This window comes from Hyperolius riggenbachi, chromosome 10 (genome assembly GCF_040937935.1).
Source record: "Hyperolius riggenbachi isolate aHypRig1 chromosome 10, aHypRig1.pri, whole genome shotgun sequence".
Classification (NCBI taxonomy): Eukaryota; Metazoa; Chordata; class Amphibia; order Anura; family Hyperoliidae; genus Hyperolius; species Hyperolius riggenbachi.
This window is the reverse complement of record NC_090655.1, coordinates 87,230,463-87,245,350: the sequence shown is the minus strand read 5'-3', so window position 1 is coordinate 87,245,350 and position 14,888 is coordinate 87,230,463. Positions and strand designations below refer to the sequence as shown.

Sequence of the window (14,888 nt, the reverse complement as noted above, 5' to 3'; positions counted from 1 at the left end):
ATTCACTAAACCATGATAATTCATATTACGGCCACGCTAGCATTTTTGCACACTATTGCAAATTTTTCCGCACAAATATTCGCGATTGCGCGCAGAAATTTGTGATTGCGCGCGAAAACGCACACAAAAACGCTAGCACGTCCGTGATATGAGTTATCACGGTTTAGTAAATCAAGCCCTATTAGTGCAACATGCGTTACCCTAGTGACTCTCATTGCACTAATAGCATGGCACGTGCTACTCCTCGCATTACTACCGGTAATTTTACTGCTGCTTCATGCATCAGGCCCCTGGTGAGATACCATCAGTACATATAGTACTAGTCCTTCAAAATGATCTCAAATCCCTTTCTGTTTTCCTATAAACCAAGTATTAAAAACAAGTTTTGTTATCTATGCAAATAAGGCAATCAAATAGAGTGAAATGTGGCCTGATGTCCTGAAAACGTATTATTTCATGTTTTCAATTTAGGTTTGCGAAAACACTTAAAGTGGGATAAAACTCTGACATAACATTCAGTAAAAATGTGTTTTCCTGCTTTTTATTACAGTATATTTGCTTTGGTGAACAAGTAATATTGTCTAAACAGACAAAAAAGTGACAGCACTCAAGGATGCACCTGAAATGTAAGCCTACAGAGGCAATGCAGAGCCCCTCTGGGATTAAATACATGCCTTGAATACAAAACAGATGCAAATTATGTGCTAATTTTCATCTAAAATTTTGATCGTGGATGTGAAGCAGTGAATGCAGCTAGCCACAAGTATACTTACATACAATTTGCACAGTGGGAAACATGGCAGCGCTTTCAAACAAAACTTTTATACCTGAATGATTTATCTGCATTGATGTGCAGAGCTCCAATAACTGGACTACATTACACAACTAGTACAGGCAAAGGGGGGTGTTAGCTTTAGTGATAATGTGTGCACAAATTATTACCTAATAGACTTCCCCACGGCGGTGACGTACCCCCTCCAGGAAGACCTAACACTAATCTTACGATAAAAACATAATAATCCTCACGCTGCTTATTAAATAAATGGTATACACATTTCATAGAACAAACAGACAAAAAAGTGACAGTGCTCAAGGACGCACCTGCAAATTGTATGTAAGTGTACTTGTGGCTAGTTGCATTCACTGCTTCACATCCACTTTCAACATTTTAGATTAAAATTAGCACATAATTTGCATCTGTTTTGTATTCAAGGCATGAATTTAGTTCCAGAGGGGCTCTGCATTGCCTCTGTAGGCTTACATTTCTGGTGCATCCTTGAGCGCTGTCACTTTTTTGTCTGTTTGTTCTATGAAATGTGTATACCATTTATTTGATAAGCTGCACAAGGATTATTATGTTTTTATCGTTAGATTAGCGTTAGGTCTTCTCCGAGGGGGTACGTTACCGCCGTGGGGAAGTCTATTAGGTAATAATTTGTGCACACATTATCACTGAAGCTAACAACTCCCTTTGCCTGTAGTGAGTGCTAGTTGTGTAATGTAGTCCAGTTATTGGAGCTCTGCACATCAATGCAGATAAATTATTCAGGTATAAGTTTTGTTTGAAAGCGCTGCCATGTCTCCCACTGTGCAAATTGTATGTAAGTATACTTGTGGCTAGCTGCATTTACTGCTTCACATCCACTTTCAAAATTTTAGATTAAAATGAGCACATAATTTGCATCTATTTTGTATTCAATGCATGTATTTAGTTCCAGAGGGGCTCTGCAGTGCCTTTGTAGGCTTACATTTCAGGTGCATCCTTGAGCGCTGTCACTTTTTTGTCTGTTTGTTCTATGAAATGTGTATACCATTTATTTGATAAGCAGCACGAGGATTATTATGTTTTTATCATTAGATTAGTGTTAGGTCTTCCTGGAGGGGGTACGTCACCGCCGTGGGGAAGTCTATTAGGTAATGATTTGTGCACACATTATCACTGAAGCTAACACCCCCCTTTGCATGTACTGAGTGCTAGTTGTGTAATGTAGTCAAGTTATTGGAGCTCTGCACATCAATGCAGATAAATCATTCAGGTATAAGTTTTGTTTGAAAGCGCTGCCATGTCTCCCACTGGGCAAGTAATATTGTCTGTTCACAAATTACAAGGTCCCAAAGTAGTTTATCTGCTCTGAAAGCTGACATTGCATGCTATTGCATAGCTGCTGTATTTATGTATTAAAATCTATCTAATGATGACTTCTCAGTAGTACACTTTGCTAATGTTTGCTAAATGTATCTGACAAAGGAATGTAAACAAAAGATAATGGTATCATCTCTTCGGATGCGGCCAGAAGCTGTCCACTGAAGCAAGGAGCTTTCCACTGAAGTACAAACTGTTGTATTTACAGTAATTGTGTGTGTATACAGTGGGTTGCAAAAGTATTCGGCCCCCGCGAAGTTTTCCACATTTTGTCACATTACTGCCACAAACATGCATCAATTTTATTGGAATTCCACATGAAAGACCAACACAAAGTGGTGTACATGTGAGAAGTGGAACGAAAATCATACATGATTCCAAACATTTTTTACAAATCAATAACTGCAAAGTGGGGTGTGCGTAATTATTCGGCCCCCTGAGTCAATACTTTGTAGAACCACCTTTTGCTGCAATTACAGCTGCCAGTCTTTTAGGGTATGTCTCTACCAGCTTTGCACATCTAGAGACTGAAATCCTTGCCCATTCTTCTTTACAAAACAGCTCCAGCTCAGTCAGATTGGATGGACAGCGTTTGTGAACAGCAGTTTTCAGATCTTGCCACAGATTCTCGATTGGATTTAGATCTGGACTTTGACTGGGTCATTCTAACACATAGATATGTTTTGTTTTAAACCATTCCATTGTTGCCCTGGCTTTATGTTTAGGGCCATTGTCCTGCTGGAAGGTGAACCTCCGCCCCAGTCTCAAGTATTTTGCAGTCTCCAAGAGATTTTCTTCCAAGTTTGCCCTGTATTTGGCTTCATCCATCTTCCCATCAACTCTGACCAGCTTCCCTGTCCCTGCTGAAGAAAAGCACCCCAAGAGCATGATGCTGCCACCACCATATTTGACAGTGGGGATGGTGTGTTCAGAGTGATGTGCAGTGTTAGTTTTCTGCCACACATAGCGTTTTGCATTTTGGCCAAAAAGTTCCATTTTGGTATCATCTGACCAGAGCACTTTCTTCCACACGTTTGCTGTGTCCCCCACATGGCTTGTGGCAAACTGCAAACGGTACTTCTTATGCTTTCTGTTAACAATGCCTTTCTTCTTGCCACTCTTCCATAAAGGCCAACTTTCAGGGACGGATCTAGACTAAGTTGCCCCAAGTTGCGCCTGGGGCAAGGTCAGGTTTTGGCGCCTAAACTGCCATTCCCCATCCAAATTTTGCCGCCTTTTTAAGAATTCAACAAACTGCGCCTGAGGCAAGAGGGCAAGAGACCCGCTTGCCCCCCTGCCCTAGATCCGTCCCTGCCAACTTTGTACAGTGCATGACTAATAGTTGTCCTATGGACAGAGTCTCCCACCTGAGCTGTAGATCTCTGCAGCTCATCCAAAGTCACCATGGACCTCTTGACTGCATTTCTAATCAGTGCTCTTGTTCGGCCTGTGAATTTAGGTGGACAGCCTTGTCTTGGTAGGTGTACAGTTGTGCCATTCTCCTTCCATTTCTGAATGATTGCTTGAACAGTGCTCCGTGGGATGTTCAAGGCTTTGGAAATCTTTTTGTAGCCTAAGCCTGCTTTAAATTTCTCAATAACTTGATCCCTGACCTGTCTGGTGTGTTCTTTGGACTTCACGGTGTTGTTGCTCCCAATATTCTCTTAGACAACCTCTGAGGCCCTCACAGAGCCGCTGTATTTGTACTGACATAAGATTACACACCGGTGCACTATATTTAGTCATTAGCACTTATCAGGCAATGTCTATAGGCAACTGACTGCACTCAGATCAAAGGGGCCGAATAATTATGCACACACCACTTTGCAGTTATTTATTTGTAAAAAAATGTTTGGAATCATGTATGATTTTCATTCCACTTCTCACATGTACACCACTGTGTATTGGTCTTTCACGACAATTACAATAAAATTGATTTGTGTTTGTGGCAGTAATGTGACAAAATGTGGAAAACTTCAAGGGGGCCGAATACTTTTGCAACCCACTGTATGTACACTATGTGTCCTTTCACACTGAGGCTGTATTCACAGTGGGACATTGTGTTTTAATGCGATGTTAAAGTCGTAAGCAATGAGTTACCACAACGCAACTTTTTTTTAATGCGACTTTAACGTCGCACTGTGAACGGCCCATAGGATTAGCATTGCAGTGCGATAAGCTGCGTTATAGGACTTTATAATGCACAACCATAACGTCCCACTGTGAATGAGACCTTAATCAGTTGCTCTCAGTTATAACTAAGCAGATAATTGATTTGCAGTTCAGCGGCCATGTTTCCCTATGGGCTAGTTCACATTATATACATTTTAACTGAATGCATTGCTATGAAACAACTGATCAGTTAAAACACCTTTGTCTTTCAGTGTTCATTGTGAAAGAGGCCTTACAGTCATGATGAGCCAGTCACTGTGACTGAGTTGCTCTAAAGATCTAGGCACCTCTACCTGGTGTCCACTATGGTCCTTCATAACGCTTGTCTTGCTTTTATCTCATACACTGGAAAAACAGCAAACAAGGGTCATTATTGGCACTGAACAACCATCACTTGAACTCTTGTATAAAACTTGATGTATAAGAGGGGCCACAAACATTACAAGATAACACTCACCCCAGGATGAGTAAGTGGATTCTCGCCGCCCGGTCACTTTGGCGCAGAGTGAGCTGCATGATGGGTGGGGTTAATTACTATTCCCCCTCTGAGTCGTAGCAACTCGGAGAGAGTAGTAATTTGGGTTCCGGCAATGCCGGCACCTGAATTACACTGCTTCGCATTATGTCTATGCCAGTGCCCAGGTAAGGCGCAGCGTGGGGAATGGCGCATGCCGAAATTACCTGCTTCTCCCCGGAAACGCCTTGTTTGAGTCCCTACCAATGGGTAGATGCAAACAGACTGAAAAATAACTTTTTCCCATCTGCCATGCACCTGTTAAATTCTAAATCTTCTCTGAAATATTTGAACTGTGTACGTTTTTTTTTCTTTAAATATTTGAAATACCTGGTATACTTATATAATTCCTCTATTTCTAATGTTGTTTCTATCACTATGAACCTTATATGCACTGTGGGTCTGTCCTGAAAAGTTATTTAGCTGTGTTACACAATGACAATAAAGTTAGCAGGGGCGGAGCAATAGCCATAGCAGACATAGCATCTGCTATGCGGCCCTGGAGCAGAGAGGGTCCCAGCTACTACTTGATGTATTCACTATTAACCTTCTTGTGTTCTTCCACCCTCTGACCTTATCTCAGTGCCCATGGGCTATATGCAATGTACATTGCATGAGAATGTAAATTGCCCAATTAACTCATATACATAGGGTAGGGGCAGGTGGCATTGAGTGCCTTCATCTGATGGCCCCATGAACGTTTTGCTATTGGGCCCCCTAATCTCTAGCTACATCACTGAAAGTTACTTAAAAAAGTAACTACTCTACCTCACCTTGGATGTGCTGTGCAAAAATGGAAGTGTGCAGGAAGCTGAAGTGCCACTCCAAACGACCATTATCTAAGCAAGTTTCTGCACTCCTAGCCATTACTAAGGACCCAGTAGAGTCAGAAACACCATTCTATCTTATAGCCCCTGAGGAAATTGAAGTAGTGAAACCGGTTGGGCGAGGTGGACGTTTGGCTGGATGGCGTCCTGTGTCATTATATGCTGTATTCTGCTGTGGGTCTGTGTTATAAGGACCCAGATGTGAGTGATTTTATATTGTTTGATTGCTTGTTTTAAACTGAAATTTTATTAAATTTGAAATGGATACGCTTAGATGAGCCTTTGTCTTTCATACATGTAATGGGGAATGACTGCATACGGGAATTTGTGAATCATTGCTGATACCAGCATTTTGGAGAGGAGGCCAGCTGGGGAGACATCGACTGCTGACCACATTATGCTGTGTTACAGACCCTATAATCAAGGTCTGTAACTATCTGGTAAGCGCATCTAGTTTCTTGGTGCTTATGGTGGTGGATTTTCTGATTAGCGCCGAAGGTTTACATATATAATAGAGTCAGAAACACATCAGTATGGATGATTAGTAAAGGATTTTGATGTCTTATCCACACTGAAGGAGTGCGAAAACTTTTCTTTGCAATGACAATAAGGCCTCATTCACACTAGTGCGCTTCTGTCTGCTTTTCAGCGACCCGTATCAATCTGTAACATTGATGTGCTGATAAAATCGGACAGAAGTGCACTAAGTGTGAATGAGGCCTAAGGCCAGTTTCACACTGCTAACCAGCAATGGTCGCACCGCAATATCAGAAACAGCCTTAGTTAATACGCGGTAATCCCCATCTGGCAGCAGGCCAAGCAGGAAGTGAGGGTCTTTAGCGCTCACTTCCTGTGGCCGAAAAGACAAATTGTGCAGAAGTGTAATGAGGAAATATGCTTCCCTGCATGCGCACCGTGCAAATTTTTAAACATATACGTGTCGTGATAGACTTACATGGTTTCCGCTCTGCTGCAAGTCGCAGCACAAGTTGACTGGTAACATAGGTATGCGCTCGCGTCGGGCAAAAACGTTGCTTCCGTTGAATCGCATTGGTATAAAAGGCCCCATAGACTTTCATTGGCGTAGCACTGGCCTGCAGTAAAAACAGGCCAACGCAACGCCACAGTGTGAACGGGGCCTAAAGTGCTTGCATCTTGGATACATAAATACACAAGTATCCTCTACTGCATCTACTGCACTGTGTTCCCTTTGTGTTGGCAGCACCCACTTTTCCGATGTCACAGTTCAGGAAATGGTGGCAACTACACCCCAAACTGTCCCATGATCTCCAGTGAACTCCCTTCTAACTCAGCCTCCTCTAATGTATAGCTGCAAGACTTCTCTTAGGCTGCCTCCATTCACTGGAACCACCTTACTCATAATTCTATCAGACTTTTTTACATGTTAACATGTTTGTACAGACCCTCTAAACCTGCCTCTTCAAAACTGCCTACTAATCTTCCTCTGTACCCTAATGCTGGGAATACACAATGAGTTTTTTTGGGCAGATTTACTTTCCAATCAATTTTCATTCAATTCTATGAGAAAATCGATCAGAAAAATAATCAAAATCTGATCAGAACTGTCGGAAATTATCTATCGAGTCATCTATCTGCCGAAAAAACTCATGGGGGTTGATTCACAAAAGAGTGTTAACTGATAGCACGGCCGTGCTAAGCAGTTAACACGCGATCTGACATGCGCGCAGGTTTGTGTGCGTAAAGGCGTGCACCTGCGTGCTAAACAAAGTTTTGCATGCGATCAGGCGTGCCTTTACGTGCAACCGCGTGAGTTATTGCGTGCAAACCTTCGCGATTCGTGTGCAAACCTTACATTAGCGCGCGGGCGCACACCTTTACGCGCGCAAACCTGCACGCACATCAGATCACGTGTTAACTGCTAAGCACGGCCGTGCTATCAGTTAACACTGTTTTGTGAATCAACCCCAATGGTGTATTCCCAGCATTCACTAATAATCTCACATGCTAGTTTCTCTGTTACACATTGTAGTCTTTATCATCACTCCAGCTTTTAGATACCCTGTTTATCTGAAAATAAGATCTAGCCCGAAAATAAGCCATAGCGTGATTTTTCTGGATTTTTGAAGATGCTTGAAATGTAAGCCCTAGTCCAAAAATAATCCCCAGTTACAGTTCATAAAAAAAAGTCAATGTAAATAGTGTCCAGGCAGTTACAGTACGCATGTAAAACATTAAAATCAATGACAATCCGGTTGAATTCAGCAGGAAAAGCAGACACCCCCAAAAGCATCGCACTCAAAGCATCCCTGACTAGATCCAAAACAATACGTGTTGGCAAGTGCTAGACTCTTGATAAATATAGATTGTTGTGCATGGAAACAGGAAACAGAGTCACAAGAAATGCATGATGGAGTTCAGGGATTGGAAAGATGTGATGTTTCTGAATGTGCTGACATGACTATACTGTATTTCAATAAATGTTGATTTAATTTTTTTATCAAGAAAAATTGTTGATCGTGAAAAATAAGATATTCCCTGAAAATAAGCCCCCTAAGCATCTTCTGGAGAAAATAATATGATTTTCCAGGACTCTTTATAGGGCAGGGTCCTTTTCCTATACTCTCGTACTTTGCACCCCCAATAAACACATCTCTGTAGATTGATTCCCTCCTCAGTAGACTCTTTATATTTTTATATAGCGCTCCCATTATGTTGACATCTTTCTAAGGATAATCATCAGGATCATCACAATAGTACCTATTCAGTAAGGAGTCGTTGGGCCAGACTCCCGAACACTGATATTGCCTACTGAGAGCTCTCCTAGTGGCGCTTTGAGCACAAGCACAACAGGAGAAAAGCTCTATACAATTTTTTATTTATTTATTTTTTACAGAGTGGCATAAATCCAGGGCTGTGGAGTTTCTACAAAAACCATCCAACTCCTTGGTTTATGAAACCATCACCTCCGACTCCAAGTACCCAAAATTGTTCTTACTCTTAGGCTCCGACTCTTTAGTCTGATACTTACCAGAGCTGTGGAGTTGGTACAAAAATCATCAGACTCCTCAGTTTATGAAACCACCCACTCCGACTCCAGGTACTCAAAATTGCTCCGACTCTTATGCTGGATCCACACCATACAATTTTTCAGCCGATTTACATGCCCGATCGATTATTTCCAGCATGTCCGATCTGAGGATCGATCGATTGTATGAGCAATTTTATGACGGATTTCCATAGAAACGAATGGAAATTGCTCATAAAATAGCTTTAAACTCGGTCGATCCTCAGATTGGACATGCTGGAAATAATCGATCGGGCATGTAAATCGGCTGAAAAATTGTATGGTGTGGATTCAGCTTTACCCTTTAGTTTAATGATTACCAGGGCTGTGGAGTTGGTACACAAATCATCCAACTTCTCAGTTTATAAAACCACCAACTTAAACTCCAGGTACCCAAAATTGCTCTGACTCCTCGACTCCGCAGCCCTGTGTAAATCTGCTCAAATATTCTCCCCCGCTATGCACAACATGCTAATATATATATATATATATATATATATATATATATATATATATATATATATATATATATATATATAGCATTTTGTGCATCCACAATATAAGCATCCTTAGTTTTGGTTTAGCAGCTTTGCTGGTTGGGATATCCCATTTCATCCTGGCACTGCATTCTATACAATAACCCTCTGTTTGAACTCTCCCATTCAGAACTACAGTGCATCAGAACTACAGTGCAGAAGAATACATGTGCCTGAGTCTGAATACACTATTTGCACTATAGATATCCAGAGGCTGGAGATTACCTGGCCTGCAGTTATCCGCCTTGGCATTATGAAGAAGGCGCTGTTACCTGTGTGGCTGCAGCCAGTGACGAGGCTTGTCATTGGCGCTGGCTGCAGTGATGTGGCTGCTCTGTGTAGACAGGAAGCTCAGGCTCTCCTCCTCCAGCCTCACACACAGGACGGCTCGGTGCCGGGAGAAGGGGATATTTTTTGTTAGTATCTCCTTTTTATTGCGTTGTGCTCCTCCTTCTCCTCCCCGCTTCACCTCCTTTCCCTGGCTGACATCAGTCCAGTCTGAACCGGTTCCCATAACTGCGGCGTATGGCAGATAATGAGATCGGGGAGGGGGTGCTGCCGAAGCGGAGGCAACCCCGGAGCTGTCACCAGCAGAGTTGGCACACAGTGCAGCTGATGGCACCTGTGTCACTGCCTGGCTAGGGACACAGCATCGGAAGCTGCATTGCTTTGGGCAATAATAAGCTTCCTCCAGCTTGTCAGCCTCTATAGAAAATATAATACCTACCTGCATTTTTCTGCAGTGTTGTAAGTAACTATACCTTTGGCATACCTACAGTCTAAACTTTTTGTGTTTATCAACACAATCTACTTTTTTAATCGTTTTTTTAAATCAAGCGTTTCCGGCGGGCCGCGGCGACAAAAGTGGCGTTTGAAAGGGATCAACCACCGTCCCATTCAAAAAAGGAAAGTAGTTTGTAAATGACGGCAGAGCAGGGACAAGGTCCTCCAGCACCCAAGGCTGAGACGCCAAAGTGCGCCCCTCCATCCCTCCCACCCCAGCTGTCACACACTGATTGCTATTAGACTAAGAGGACCACAGGGCCCACAACCTCCCCAACACCTTAATATCTAGTTATCTGGCGTGCAGTCACTGCCATGTATCCCCTTTTCTTATTTCTTTCTGCTTCATACACTATTAGGAATGACAGCTGAATGAATTGTGCGCCCCCTCCTACACTCGGCCCGGCCCTGAATGACGGTTATAGCTTTTCTGGTCATTTGCGTAAATGCTGCGGTTTATCGCATAGTCTCATCTTGAACAGTACATGTAGAGTTCAAGATGGCTGCATTCCAGCGGAGCCCACTGCGTCGGCCAAGGGGCTCAAAATGTTACACTACGATGAAACGCTGGCAACTGATGCGAACCGCTTTTCTGCTCGCTGGCAGAAAATCTTTCAGTATTGGCTGAACAAGCCTCATCAGCTCTCCAGCAGAAGCCCATTGTAACTGCCCCTAAGTCATATACACACTTGTAATAAATGTCACCCAAAATCATAGTTTGCGATCGTTTTAGGTGACTGTTAAGCAGGCATGCTTCTCAGCTTAATAGCTTTGTCCCACGCAGCATTTTCTGTTCTATGGGGAAGGGGAACATGAGCTGAAGGTACCCTGCTGTGGGTACAACAACAGAGGAACAGCGTCATCCTTGAAGTGCGTACACAATTACAATCGTCCTTAGGTATTGACACTCAATCCCTTAGATGACGGTTCAAGGTTGATTGCTGTACAGACGTGTTGCTACCCTACAGGCTAGCGAATGCACTCTGTTGCTAATGGAGGGGGAGGAGGTACGATGGCATGTTGTACTACGGAGTGACGTCAAGCGGAGGGGTAATGAGAAAAATAATGTATTTGGCCAAGATAATCTGGCACACTAGGTCTCTTAGTGATGCATTAGGCCCGCAATACACAATCTGGATTCTCGGTTAGATATGGCCCCACCCAGCACTGCGACCGAGAACCCTGTAGCATGTGTAGGACACTGTAGCATTCTAGCATGATGGATAACTAATGACTGTACTAAAAACTTTGAGAGACACCTGTACTCACACTAAATTGTCCCCCAAGGTGATCATGAAGAATGATTTTGAGCAATGAGACTTGAATGTGTGTGCATAGCTTTGGTGTGTTACCACCCTTTAGAAGATGTTTGTTATCAGAATGTTATTTAACCACTTCACCACTGAGGGGTTTTACCCCCTGACCACCAGAGCAATTTTCACCTTTCAGCGCTCCTTCCATTCATTCGTCTATAACTTTATTATTACTTATCCCAATGAAATGAACTATATCTTGTTTTTTTCGCCACCAATTAGGCTTTCTTTAGGTAGGACATTATGCCAAGAATTATTTTATTCTAAATGTGTTTTAATGGGGAAATAGGAAAAAATGTGGGAAAAAATTATTATTTTTCAGTTTTCGGCCATTATAGTTTTTAAATAAAGCATGCTACTGTAATTAAAACCCATGAAATGTATTAACCCATTTGTCCCGGTTATAAAACCATTTAAATTATGTCCCTATCACAATGTTTGGCGACAATATTTTATTTGGAAATAAAGGTGCATTTTTTTCAGTTTTGCATCCATCCCTAATTACAAGCCCGCAGTTTATAAAGTAACAGTGTTATACCCTCTTGACATAAATATTTAAAAAGTTACGTCCCTAAGCTAACTATTTATGTTTGTTTTTTTTATTGTATTTTTTTTTTTTTTTTTAATTACAAAAAAAAAAAAAAATTGGGGAGTGTGGGAGGTAATGAGTTAATTTATTGTGTAAATGTAATGTTTGAATATGTAAAATGCTTTTAGGGTGTAGTTTACTATTTGGCCACAAGATGGCCACAGAGTGTTTGTTTACATGCGACCTGTAAGCGTCCGGAAGGACGCTTACAGGAAGCAGTAGGAGGCTGGGAGACTCACAATGATCTCGCTGTTTCTGAAAGAAGCAGCAGATCATTGCGGGGGCTTAGATCAACGAACGGGAATGGATTTTCCCGTTCATTGATCTCCGGGCGAGCGGGCGGCGGCGTGCACGAGCGGTGGGTGCGCGCGCATGAGCGGCGGGAGCGCGGACAGCGGCGGTAGCGCGGAAGGTACGGATTTCTCCGTCCCTGTTTTTTTAGGGGGGAAAAAAGGGGCGGAGAAATTCGTACCGCTGGGGGTAAAGTGGTTAAACACTTTTTCTCATATATAATTTCCCATTAACATTTAGTCAGCCATTGACAGTCCTCTATCTTGCAGGGAGAGAGTGTCTGGGGAAGTTATTGATTATATTTGTATACAGTATGTCCCAGATTTCTCTTCCCTGCACTGTCATTTTAATAAATCCACTTCGGCATGTGGTGTTCTCCTTTATGGTGCCCATACACGGTACAATAAAAATGTTTGATTTACACGTTTATTCGACCAAAACAAACAAATCGAATGAAAAACAACAATAATCTTTTTTTCGATTAAGAAAAATGAATGATTATCCTGTTTTTTTTACGACAAAAAATACAATCCTATATGTACTATGTATGGGCACCACAGACAGATGTTCAGGTAAGAAAACAAATTCACTCCAGCTGTCCTACTCTGGGAGCCACAGAGTTTTGTGCTGTGAAATACTTGATTGTTTTTTTCTTTTTATTTGGGACAAACAATATGTTTGCTACTCGTAGAGAGGTTACAGTTTTGTTTCTGTTTTGGTACCTCTTTCGTTTTTTTCTTTACATGTTGTATTGTTTGTACAGGGTAAATAACGCACTGGTGTTGGCAAATCACAAGGACTGCCTCCAGATTTGCTTTGCATTGAGCCTGGCCCAGAAGGGAAAAAGTACCCATTACCTACCCCACTGAATTAGGGTTTGTTCAAAATCTGAAAAAACGCATGCCATATATGCTTTTTAAAAATGTATTTAGATGCATTTGATATGTGAAAACCTGGGAGAGAAAAGTCTGGTGCATTGTGGGAGAAAAAAAATCAGTACACTGCATTCTGATGTGTTGCATTGCTGAAATCTACGGGATCTTATGCCTCAGGCATTATTGCAGGGCCAAAGCTGTGCAAACTATAGCCTAAAAATGTTTTCTGTTGCTATGGAGGGGGGCAGACGGCTAAAAGAGCAGCACGGGTGTGACGTCACGCGGCAGTGGGGTGAGTGGCCTCGGCCATCGCTCGCCAAATCAATCCGCCAGGCTAAACACTGGCTGAGCGAAAGGGGTCAGGGGCTTCCTGTCTGGACAGGATGTGATGGAAATTCTCACCAACAACGAGGACACAGAAAAGTAATAAAAATCCAAAATATTATTCTAGCCCCTCTCCAAACTATTAAATCCAAAGTATATGTTTTCCCATTAGAATTGAGCTTTGAAGGGTTGGTTGGATTTATTCAAGTGTATGGACAGTATAAGAACTATAAAATGCGAACACCTATACACAAAGCAATATCATTAATTTATAACATTCTGGTCACTCCAAGTATCCGGCTCAAGACTTCCTTGCAATGGGCTTGGGAGTTAGACCTAGGTAAAACCCCCAAACCAAGATTTTTGGAGTGCAATGTGGAATAACACTCTAAAATGTGCCTCCAACACTAATATCACTGAGACTTTTATTAAAGTCTTCCATTGACCATCACACCTACCTCACCCTTCTTAGAATATCTATTCTTCCTCTATACTTCCTGGATGTTTCAGAGATGTTAAGATGTAGGTAATTTCTGGCATACTTGGTGGTCTTGCCCGATTGTTAAGGCAATATGGTCTAGATCAGTGGTTCCCAACCTTTTATGAGGTATCGCCCCTTAGGGGAAGACGACTCACCCCTGTCGCCCCCCTTCTCTTAGTACGGTATACCCTTACGCCAGGTGGTGGTGCCAGTGGAGGGGGTAGCGCTGTGACCTTGCCAGCTAAAAATAGCCGGTGACTCAACTACTTTGCGCCAATTCCCTTACCGGTGTAATGTCAGCTATTGCAGCCCCGCACGTTGTGCAGCCCCGCATGCGCAGTAGGAGCCTGCGTCCCATTAAATTGTGCAGCCACGTAAAACGTCCTAAATATCTCCGCTTCCGCACCACGTACACTCCCGAAATTTTCAGGGGAGGGAGGGGACCCCCAGATCTAGCTCTGTGCCGAATTGCAGCCCCCGAGCCCCGCTGGTTCCCGAGACTGATTGCAGTAAACCTATCTCAGGAACTAGCGGGGCTCGGGGACTGCAATTCGACACAGAGCTAGATCTGGGGGTCCCCTCCCTCGCCTGAAAATTTCAGGAGTGTACGTGGTGCGGAAGCGGAGATATTTCAGGTAAATAATATCTAACTTCCCACTGAGCATGCGCGATACTCAGTGAGGAAGGCTGCTTCCGGGCTGCAATATCTGACATTACACCGGCGTGTGACCAACGAGCCCTGAGGAATTACGCAACTCTATCATGCACACTTGCATATTTTATACAGATCATATTTTTTGCCCATAATTTTCTTAAAAACGAGTGACACTGCAACACTTTATTTTTTCTGCCTTTTCATACTGATTGCGCCCTTGTCGCCCCCCACAAATTTACCGCCCCCCATAGAACCCAAATCGCCCACCTGGGGGCGATCGCCCCCAGGTTGGGAACCACTGGTCTAGATTGTATAGAATGGTTAGCATTTTATTTACTA

At 42.7% G+C, this 14,888-nt stretch overlaps 1 protein-coding gene across 2 annotated transcripts in view; it reads right to left on the bottom strand.

The window, feature by feature from the left end:
* Positions 1-9,720, bottom strand: part of SLC16A9 (solute carrier family 16 member 9) — a 111,759-nt gene extending 102,039 nt beyond the window's left edge. Inside the window, exon 1 of one of the 2 annotated variants that reach the window (XM_068258365.1) lies at positions 9,464-9,720. The gene's annotated coding sequence lies outside the window, so the exon portion shown is untranslated. The remainder of the gene's footprint in view (positions 1-9,463) is intronic. The other variant, XM_068258366.1, reaches the window with a different exon arrangement.
* Positions 9,721-14,888: the final 5,168 nt, after the last annotated feature.